Source organism: Arachis hypogaea, chromosome 3, assembly GCF_003086295.3.
Source record: "Arachis hypogaea cultivar Tifrunner chromosome 3, arahy.Tifrunner.gnm2.J5K5, whole genome shotgun sequence".
Taxonomy (NCBI): domain Eukaryota; kingdom Viridiplantae; phylum Streptophyta; class Magnoliopsida; order Fabales; family Fabaceae; genus Arachis; species Arachis hypogaea.
This window is the reverse complement of record NC_092038.1, coordinates 41022161-41031066: the sequence shown is the minus strand read 5'-3', so window position 1 is coordinate 41031066 and position 8906 is coordinate 41022161. Positions and strand designations below refer to the sequence as shown.

At 40.4% G+C, this 8906-nt stretch overlaps 1 non-coding gene across 1 annotated transcript; it reads left to right on the top strand.

Annotated features, from left to right (window-relative positions):
- The first annotated feature begins 8269 nt into the window (after positions 1–8269).
- Positions 8270–8377, top strand: LOC112793782 (small nucleolar RNA R71). The gene has a single exon (XR_003198477.1). It is a non-coding gene; the product is annotated as a small nucleolar RNA R71 (small nucleolar RNA).
- Positions 8378–8906: the final 529 nt, after the last annotated feature.

The following is an 8906-nucleotide window of genomic DNA, read 5'->3' as shown; positions in this document are numbered from 1 at the left end:
ACTCAATTTTTGAGGTGGAAAGAACTTTGCCAATAAGGCATTGACTAGCTTTTCCCAAGAGTTCAGGCTTTCTTTGGGTTGTGAGTCCAACCATATCCTTGCTCTGTCTCTTACCGCAAAAGGGAATAGCATAAGTCTGTAGACCTCAGGGTCAACCCCATTGGTCTTGACAGTGTCACAGATTTGCAAGAATTCAGCTAAAAACTGATGAGGATCTTCCAATGGAAGTCCATGGAACTTGCAATTCTGTTGCATTAGAGAAACTAATTGAGGCTTAAGCTCAAAGTTGTTTGCTCCAATGGCAGGGATAGAGATGCTTCTCCCATAGAAGTCGGGAGTAGGTGCAGTAAAGTCACCCAGCACCTTCCTTGCATTGTTGGCATTGTTGTTGTTTTCGGCTGCCATGGGTTCTTCTTCTTTGAAGATTTCTGTTAGGTCCTCTACATAGAGTTGTGCCTTAGCTTCTCTTAGCTTTCGCTTCAAGGTCCTTTCAGGTTCAGGGTCAGCCTCAACAAGAATGCTTTTGTCTTTGCTCCTGCTCATATGAAAGAGAAGAAAACAAGAAAATATGGAATCCTCTATGTCACAGTATAGAGATTCCTTGAGGTGTCAGAGGAAAAGAAAAATAGAAGGAAGAGGTAGAAAATTCGAACTTATCAAGGAAAGATGGAGTTCGGATTGTTCATTGAGGAATAGTGTTAGTCCATAAATAGAAGGATGTGAGAAGAAGGGAAGAAATTTTCGAAAATTAAGTAGAAGATTTTGAAAACATTTTGAAAAACACTAATTGATTTTCGAAAACCAAGAGCGGAAAAGAAATCAAGTGATTTTTGAAAAAGATTTTGAAATTAGAAATCAAAAAGATTTGATTGAAAACTATTTTGAAAAAGATGTGATTAACAAGATATGATTTGAAAAGTTATGGTTTTAAAAAGATGTGATTGAGAATATATGATTTGAAAAACAATTTAAAAGGATTTGATTTTAAAAATTAATGACTTGCCTAACAAGAAAAGATATGATTCAAACATTAAACCTTTCTCAACAGAAAAGGCAACATACTTGAAATGTTGAATCAAATCATTAATTGATAGCAAGTATGGAAAGAAATTGGTTTTGAGAACATATGATTGAAAAGATATGATTTGAAAAAAAAAGATTTGATTTTGAAAAATTTTGAAAACCTGAAAAAAATTGAATTAAAAACAGAATCTTCCCTCTTGTGCCATCCTGGCATTAAACGCCCAGAATGGTATCCATTCTGGCGTTTAACGCCCAAAATACTACCCTTTTGGGCGTTAAATGCCCAGCCAGGCACCCTGGCTGGCGTTTAAACGCCAGTTTTCCTTCTTCACTGGGCGTTTTGAACGTCCAACTTTTTCTGTATAATTCCTCTGCTGAATGTTCTGAATCTTCAATTCTCTGTATTATTGACTTGAAAAGACACAAATTAAAAATATTTTTGGATTTTTAATATGAGGAATAATCAAAATGCAACTAAAATCAAATAACAATGCATGCAAGACACCAAACTTAGCAGTTTGTATACCATTGACACTAACAAAATGAGAATGCATATGAGAAACAACAAAACACTCAAGTCAAGAGAATTTAAAGATCAGAGCAAGAAAATCATCAAGAATAACTTGAAGATCCTTAAGACACATGAATGAATGCAAGAAGAACAGAAACATGCAATTGACACTAAACTTAACATGAGACTCTAGACTCAACAAGAAATATACAATATTTTTGGTTTTTATGATTTTGTAATTTTTGGTTTTTTCGAAAATTATGTGGAAAAAGAAAATAAAGATATCAAAATTCTTAATGAGAATTCCAGGAATCATGCAATGTTAGTCTAAAGCTTTAGTCTAAAGGAATTAGACATGGCTAGCCAAGCTTCAGCAGGACATTACATTCAAGAGCTAAATTGATGTGAATCAATCAGCTTTGGTGATGATAAGAACATCACCTTGAAACACTAGAATTCATTCTTAAGAACTCTGAAGAAAAATACCTAATCTAAGCAACAAGATGAACCGTTAGTTGTCCAAACTCAAACAATCTCCGGCAACGGCGCCAAAAACTTGGTGCACGAAATTGTGATCATCAATGGCGCCATCAACATGGTACGCACAATTGTAATCTCAACTCTTTATCACAACTTCGCACAACTAACCAGCAAGTGCACTGGGTCGTCCAAGTAATAAACCTTACGCGAGTAAGGATCAATCCCACGAAGATTGTTGGTATGAAGCAAGCTATGGTCACCTTGTAAATCTTAGTCAGGCAGATTCAAATGGTTATGGATGATATATGAATAAAGCATAAAGATAGAGATACTTATGTAATTCATTGGTGAGAATTTCAGACAAGCGTATGGAGATGCTTTGTCCCTTCCGTCTCTCTGCTTTCCTACTGTCTTCATCCAATCCTTCTTACTCCTTTCCATGGCAAGCTGTATGTAGGGTTTCACCGTTGTCAGTGGCTACCTCCCATCCTCTCAGTGAAAATGTTCTACGCACCCTGTCACGGCATGGCTAATCATCTGTCGGTTCTCAATCAGGTTGGAATAGAATCCAGTGATTCTTTTGCGTCTGTCACTAATGCCCAGCCTTCAGGAGTTTGAAGCTCGTCACAGTCATTCAATCATTGAATCCTACTCAGAATACCACAGACAAGGCTTAGACCTTCCGGATTCTCTTGAATGCCGCCATCAATTCTAGCTTATACCACGAAGATTCCGATTAAGGGATCCAAGAGATATCCACTCAATCTAAGGTAGAACGGAGGTGGTTGTCAGGCACACGTTCATAGGTGAGAATGATGATGAGTGTCACGGATCATCACATTCATCAAGTTGAAGAACAAGTGATATCTTAGAACAAGAACAAGCTGAATTGAATAGAAGAACAATAGTAATTGCATTAATACTCGAGGTACAGCAGAGCTCCACACCTTAATCTATGGTGTGTAGAAACTCCACCGTTGAAAATACATAAGAACAAGGTCTAGGCATGGCCGTGAGGCCAGCCCTCATGATCTAAGATAGCATAAGACTAAAGATAGCTACCAAGATGAGAATACAATAGTAAAAGGTCCTATTTGTAGAGAACTAGTAGCCTAGGGTTTACAAGGATGAGTAAATGACATAAAAATCCACTTCCGGGCCCACTTGGTGTGTTCTTGGGCTGAGCATTGAAGCATTTTCGTGTAGAGACTTCTCTTGGAGTTAATCGCCAGCTTTTGTGCCAGTTTGGGCATTTAACTCCCATTCTTGTGCCAGTTCCGGCGTTTAACGCCGGGCAGTTTTGAGCTGATTTGGAACCCCGGTTTGGGCCATCAAATCTCGGGAAAAGTATAGACTATTATATATTACTGGAAAGCCCAGGATGTCTACTTTCCAACGTCGTTAAGAGTGCGCCAATTGGGCTTCTGTAGCTCTAGAAAATCCACTTCGAGTGCAGGGAGGTCAGAATCCAACAGCATCTGCAGTCCTTTTCAATCTCTGAATCAAATTTTTGCTCAGGTCCCTCAATTTCAGCCAGAAAATTCCTGAAATCACAGAAAAACACACAAACTCATAGTAAAGTCTAGAAAAGTGAATTTTGACTAAAAACTAATAAAAGTATACTAAAAACTAGCTAAAACATACTAAAAACATACTAAAAACAATGCCAAAAAGCGTATAAATTATCCGCTCATCACAACACCAAACTTAAATTGTTGCTTGTCCCCAAGCAACTAAAAATCAAATAAGATAAAAAGAAGAGAATATGCAATAAACTCCAAAAACATCTATGAAGATCAGTATTAATTAGATGAGCGGGGCTTTAGCTTTTTGCCTCTGAACAGTTTTGGCATCTCACTCTATCCTTTGAAATTCAGAATGATTGGCTTCTATAGGAACTCAGAATCCAGATAGTGTTATTGATTCTCCTAGTTAAGTATGATGATTCTTGAACACAGCTACTTTATGAGTCTTGGCCGTGGCCCAAAGCACTCTGTCTTCCAGTATTACCACCGGATACATACATGCCACAGACACATAACTGGGTGAACCTTTTCAGATTGTGACTCAGCTTTGCTAGAGTCCCCAATTAGAGGTGTCCAGGGTTCTTAAGCACACTCTTTTTGCCTTGGATCACAACTTTATTCTTTTTCTCTCTTTTTTTTGTATTCACTGCTTTTTCTTGCTTCAAGAATCATTTTTTATGATTTTTCAGATCCTCAGTAACATGTCTCCTTTTTCATCATTCTTTCAAGAGCCAACATTCATGAACAACAAATTCAAAAGACATATGCACTGTTCAAGCATACATTCAGAAAACAAAAGTATTGCCACCACATCAATATAATTAATCTGTTATAAAATTCAAAATTCATGCAATTCTTCTCTTTTACAATTAAGAACATTTTTCATTCAAGAAAGGTGATGGATTCATAGGACATTCATAACTTTAAGGCATAGACACTAAGACACTAATGATCACAAGACACAAACATAGATAAACATAAGCATGAAAATTCGAAAAACAGGAAAATAAGGAACAAGGAGATTAAAGAACGGGTCCACCTCAGTGATGGCGGCTTGTTCTTCCTCTTGAAGATCTTATGGAGTGCTTGAGCTCCTCAATGTCTCTTCCTTGCCTTTGTTGCTCCTCTCTCATGATTCTTTGATCTTCTCTAATTTCATGGAGGATGATGGAATGTTCTTGGTGCTCCACCCTTAGTTGTCCCATGTTGGAACTCAATTCTCCTAGGGAGGTGTTGATTTGCTCCCAATAGTTTTGTGGAGGAAAGTGCATCCCTTGAGGCATCTCAGGGATTTCATGATGAGTGGGATCTCTTGTTTGCTCCATCCTTTTCTTAGTGATGGGCTTGTCCTCATCAATGAGGGTGTCTCCCTCAATGTCAATTCCAACTGAATAACAGAGGTGACAAATGAGATGAAGAAAGGCTAACCTTGCCAAGGTAGAGGACTTGTCCGCCACCTTATAAAGTTCTTGGGATATAACCTCATGAACTTCTACTTCCTCTCCAATCATGATGCTATGAATCATGATAGCCCGGTCTATAGTAACTTCGGACCGGTTGCTAGTCGGAATGATTGAGCGTTGGATAAACTCCAACCATCCTCTAGCCAGGGGCTTGAGGTCATGCCTTCTCAGTTGAACCGGCTTTCCTCTTGAATCTCTCTTCCATTGAGCGCCCTCTTCACAAATGTCTATGAGGACTTGGTCCAACCTTTGATCAAAGTTGACCCTTCTAGTGTAAGGGTGTTCATCTCCTTGCATCATGGGCAAGTTGAATGCCAACCTCACATTTTCCGGACTAAAATCTAAGTATTTCCCCCGAACCATTGTAAGCCAATTCTTTGGGTCCGGGTTCACACTTTGATCATGGTTCTTGGTGATCCATGCATTGGCATAGAACTCTTGAACCATTAAGATTCCGACTTGTTGAGTGGGGTTGGTAAGAACTTCCCAACCTCTTCTTCGGATCTCATGACGGATCTCCGGGTATTCACTCTTTTTGAGTTTGAAAGGGACCTTAGGGATCACCTTCTTCAAGGCCACAACTTCATAGAAGTGGTCTTGATGCACCCTTGAGATGAATCTCTCCATCTCCCATGACTCAGAGGTGAAAGATTTTGCCTTCCCTTTCCTCTTTCTAGAGGTTTCTCCGGCCTTGGATGCCATAAATGGTTATGGAAAAACAAAAAGCAATGCTTTTACCACACCAAACTTAAAAGGTTTGCTCGTCCTCGAGCAAAAGAAGAAAGAAGAGAGTAGAAGAAGAAGAAATGGAGGAGATGGAGGTGGCTTTGTGGTTCGGCCAAAGGGGGAGAAGTAGTGTTTAGGTTGTGTGAAAATGAAGGAGTGAAGATGGGTTTATATAGGGGTGAGAGAGGGGTAGGATTCGGTTATGAATGGGTGGGTTTGTGAGGGAAAATGGTTTGAATTTGAATGGTGAGGTAGGTGGGGTTTTATGAAGGATGGATGTGAGTGGTGAAAAGAATAGTGGGATTTGATAGGTGAGGGGTTTTTGGGGAAGAAGTTTTGAGGTGATTGGTGAATGGGTGAAGAAGAGAGAGAGTGGTGGGGTAGGTGGGGATCCTTTGGGGTCCACAGATCCTGAGGTGTCAAGGAAAATTCATGCCTGCACCAAGTGGCGAGCAAAAATGCTCTTTATGCCAATTCTGGCGTTAAACGCCGGGCTGGTGCCCATTTCTGGCGTTTAACGCCAGCTTCTTGCCCTTTCCTGGCGTTTAACGCCAGTCTGGTGCCCCTTTCTGGCATTAAACGCCCAGAATGGTGCCAGACTGGGCGTTAAACGCCCATTTGCTGCCCTTACTGGCGTTTAAACGCCAGCAAGGTCTTCCTCCAGGGTGTGCTATTTTTCTTTCTGTTTTTCATTTTGTTTTTACTTTTTCAATTGATTTTGTGACTTCCCATGATCATCAACCTACAGAAAACATAAAATAACAAAGGAAAAATAGATAAATATAACATTCGGTTGCCTCCCAACAAGCGCTTCTTTAATGTCAGTAGCTTGACAGTGGGCTCTCATGGAGCCTCACAGATCCTCAGAGCAATGTTGGAACCTCCCAACACCAAACTTAGAGTTTGAATGTGGGGGTTCAACACCAAACTTAGAAGTTAGTTGTGGCCTCCCAACACCAAACTTAGAGTTTGACTGTGGGGGCTCTATTTGGCTCTATTTTGAGAGAAACTCTTCATGCTTCCTCTCCATGGTTATAGAGGGATATCCTTGAGCCTTAAACACAAGGGATTCTTAATGATCAATTCTCCTCTGTCAACATCAATCACAACCTTTGCTGTGGCTAGGAAGGGTCTGCCAAGGATGATGGATTCATCCATGCACTTCCTAGTCTCTAGGACTATGAAATCAGCAGGGATGTAATGGTCTTCAACTTTTACCAGAACATCCTCTACAAGTCCATAAGCTTGTTTTCTTGAATTGTCTGCCATCTCTAGAGAGTTTTTGCAGTTTGCACCTCAAAGATCCCTAGCTTCTCCATTACAGAGAGAGGCATGAGATTTATGCTTGACCCTAGGTCACACAGAGCCTTCTTGAAGGTCATGGTGCCTACTGTACAAGGTATTGAGAACTTCCCAGGGCCCTGTCTCTTTTGAGGTAATCTTTTCCTAGTCAAGTTATCCAGTTCTTTGGTGAGCAAATGGGGTTCATCCTCCCAAGTCTCATTACCAAATAACTTGTCATTTAGCTTCATGATTGCTCCAAGGTACTTGGCAACTTACTCTTCAGTGACATCTTCATCCTCTTCAGAGGAAGAATACTCATCAGAGCTCATGAATGGCAGAAGTAAATTCAATGGAATCTCTATGGTCTCAGTGTGAGCCTCAGATTCCCATGGTTCCTTATTAGGGAACTCATTGGAGGCCAATGAACGTCCATTGAGGCCTTCCTCAGTGGCGCTCCCTGCCTCTTCCTCCTCTCCAAATTCGGACATGTAGGTCATGTTAATGGCCTTGCACTCTCCTTTTGGATTCTCTTCTGTATTGCTTGGAAGAGTGCTAGGAGGGAGTTCAGAAATTTTCTTACTCAGCTGACCCACTTGTGCCTCCAAGTTTCTAATGGAAAACCTTGTTTCAGTCATGAAACTTTGAGTGGTTTTGATTAGATCAGAGACCATGGTTGCTAAGTCAGAGTGGTTCTGCTTAGAATTATCTGTCTGTTGCTGAGAAGATGATGGAAAAGGCTTGCCATTGCTAAACCTGTTTCTTCCACCATTATTGTTGTTGAAACCTTGTTGAGGTCTCTATTGATCCTTCTATGAGAGATTTGGATAATTTCTCCATGAAGGATTATAGGTGTTTCCATAGGGTTCTCCCATGTAATTCACCTCTTCCATTGAAGGGTTCTCAGGATCATAAGCTTCTTCTTCAGATGAAGCATCCTTAGTACTGCTTGGTGCAGCTTGCATTCCAGACAGACTTTGAGAAATCATATTGACATGCTAAGTCAATATTTTGTTCTGAGTCAATATAGCATTCAGGGTATCAATCTCAAGAACTCCTTTCTTCTGACTCGTCCCATTGTTCACAGGATTCCTTTCAGAAGTGTACATGAATTGGTTATTTGCAACCATTTCAATGAGTTCTTGAGCTTCTGTAGGCGTCTTCTTCAGATGAAGAGATCCTCCAGCAGAGCTATCCAATGACATCTTGGACAGTTCAGATAGACCATCATAGAAGATACCTATGATGCTCCATTCATAAAGCATGTCAGAAGGACATTTTCTGATCAATTGTTTGTATCTTTCCCAAGCTTCATAGAGGGATTCACCTTCCTTCTGTCTGAAGGTTTGGACTTCCACTCTAAGCTTACTCAATTTTTGAGGTGGAAAGAACTTTGCCAATAAGGCATTGACTAGCTTTTCCCAAGAGTTCAGGCTTTCTTTGGGTTGTGAGTCCAACCATATCCTAGCTCTGTCTCTTACCGCAAAAGGGAATAGCATAAGTCTGTAGACCTCAGGGTCAACCCCATTGGTCTTGACAGTGTCACAGATTTGCAAGAATTCAATTAAAAACTGATGAGGATCTTCCAATGAAAGTCCATGGAACTTGCAATTCTGTTGCATTAGAGAAACTAATTGAGGCTTAAGCTCAAAGTTGTTTGCTCCAATGGCAGGGATAGAGATGCTTCTCCCATAGAAGTCGGGAGTAGGTGCAGTAAAGTCACCCAGCACCTTCCTTGCATTGTTGGCATTGTTGTTGTTTTCGGCTGCCATGGATTCTTCTTCTTTGAAGATTTCTGTTAGGTCCTCTACATAGAGTTGTGCCTTAGCTTCTCTTAGCTTTCGCTTCAAGGTCCTTTCAGGTTCAGGGTCAGCCTCAACAAGAATGCTTTTGTCT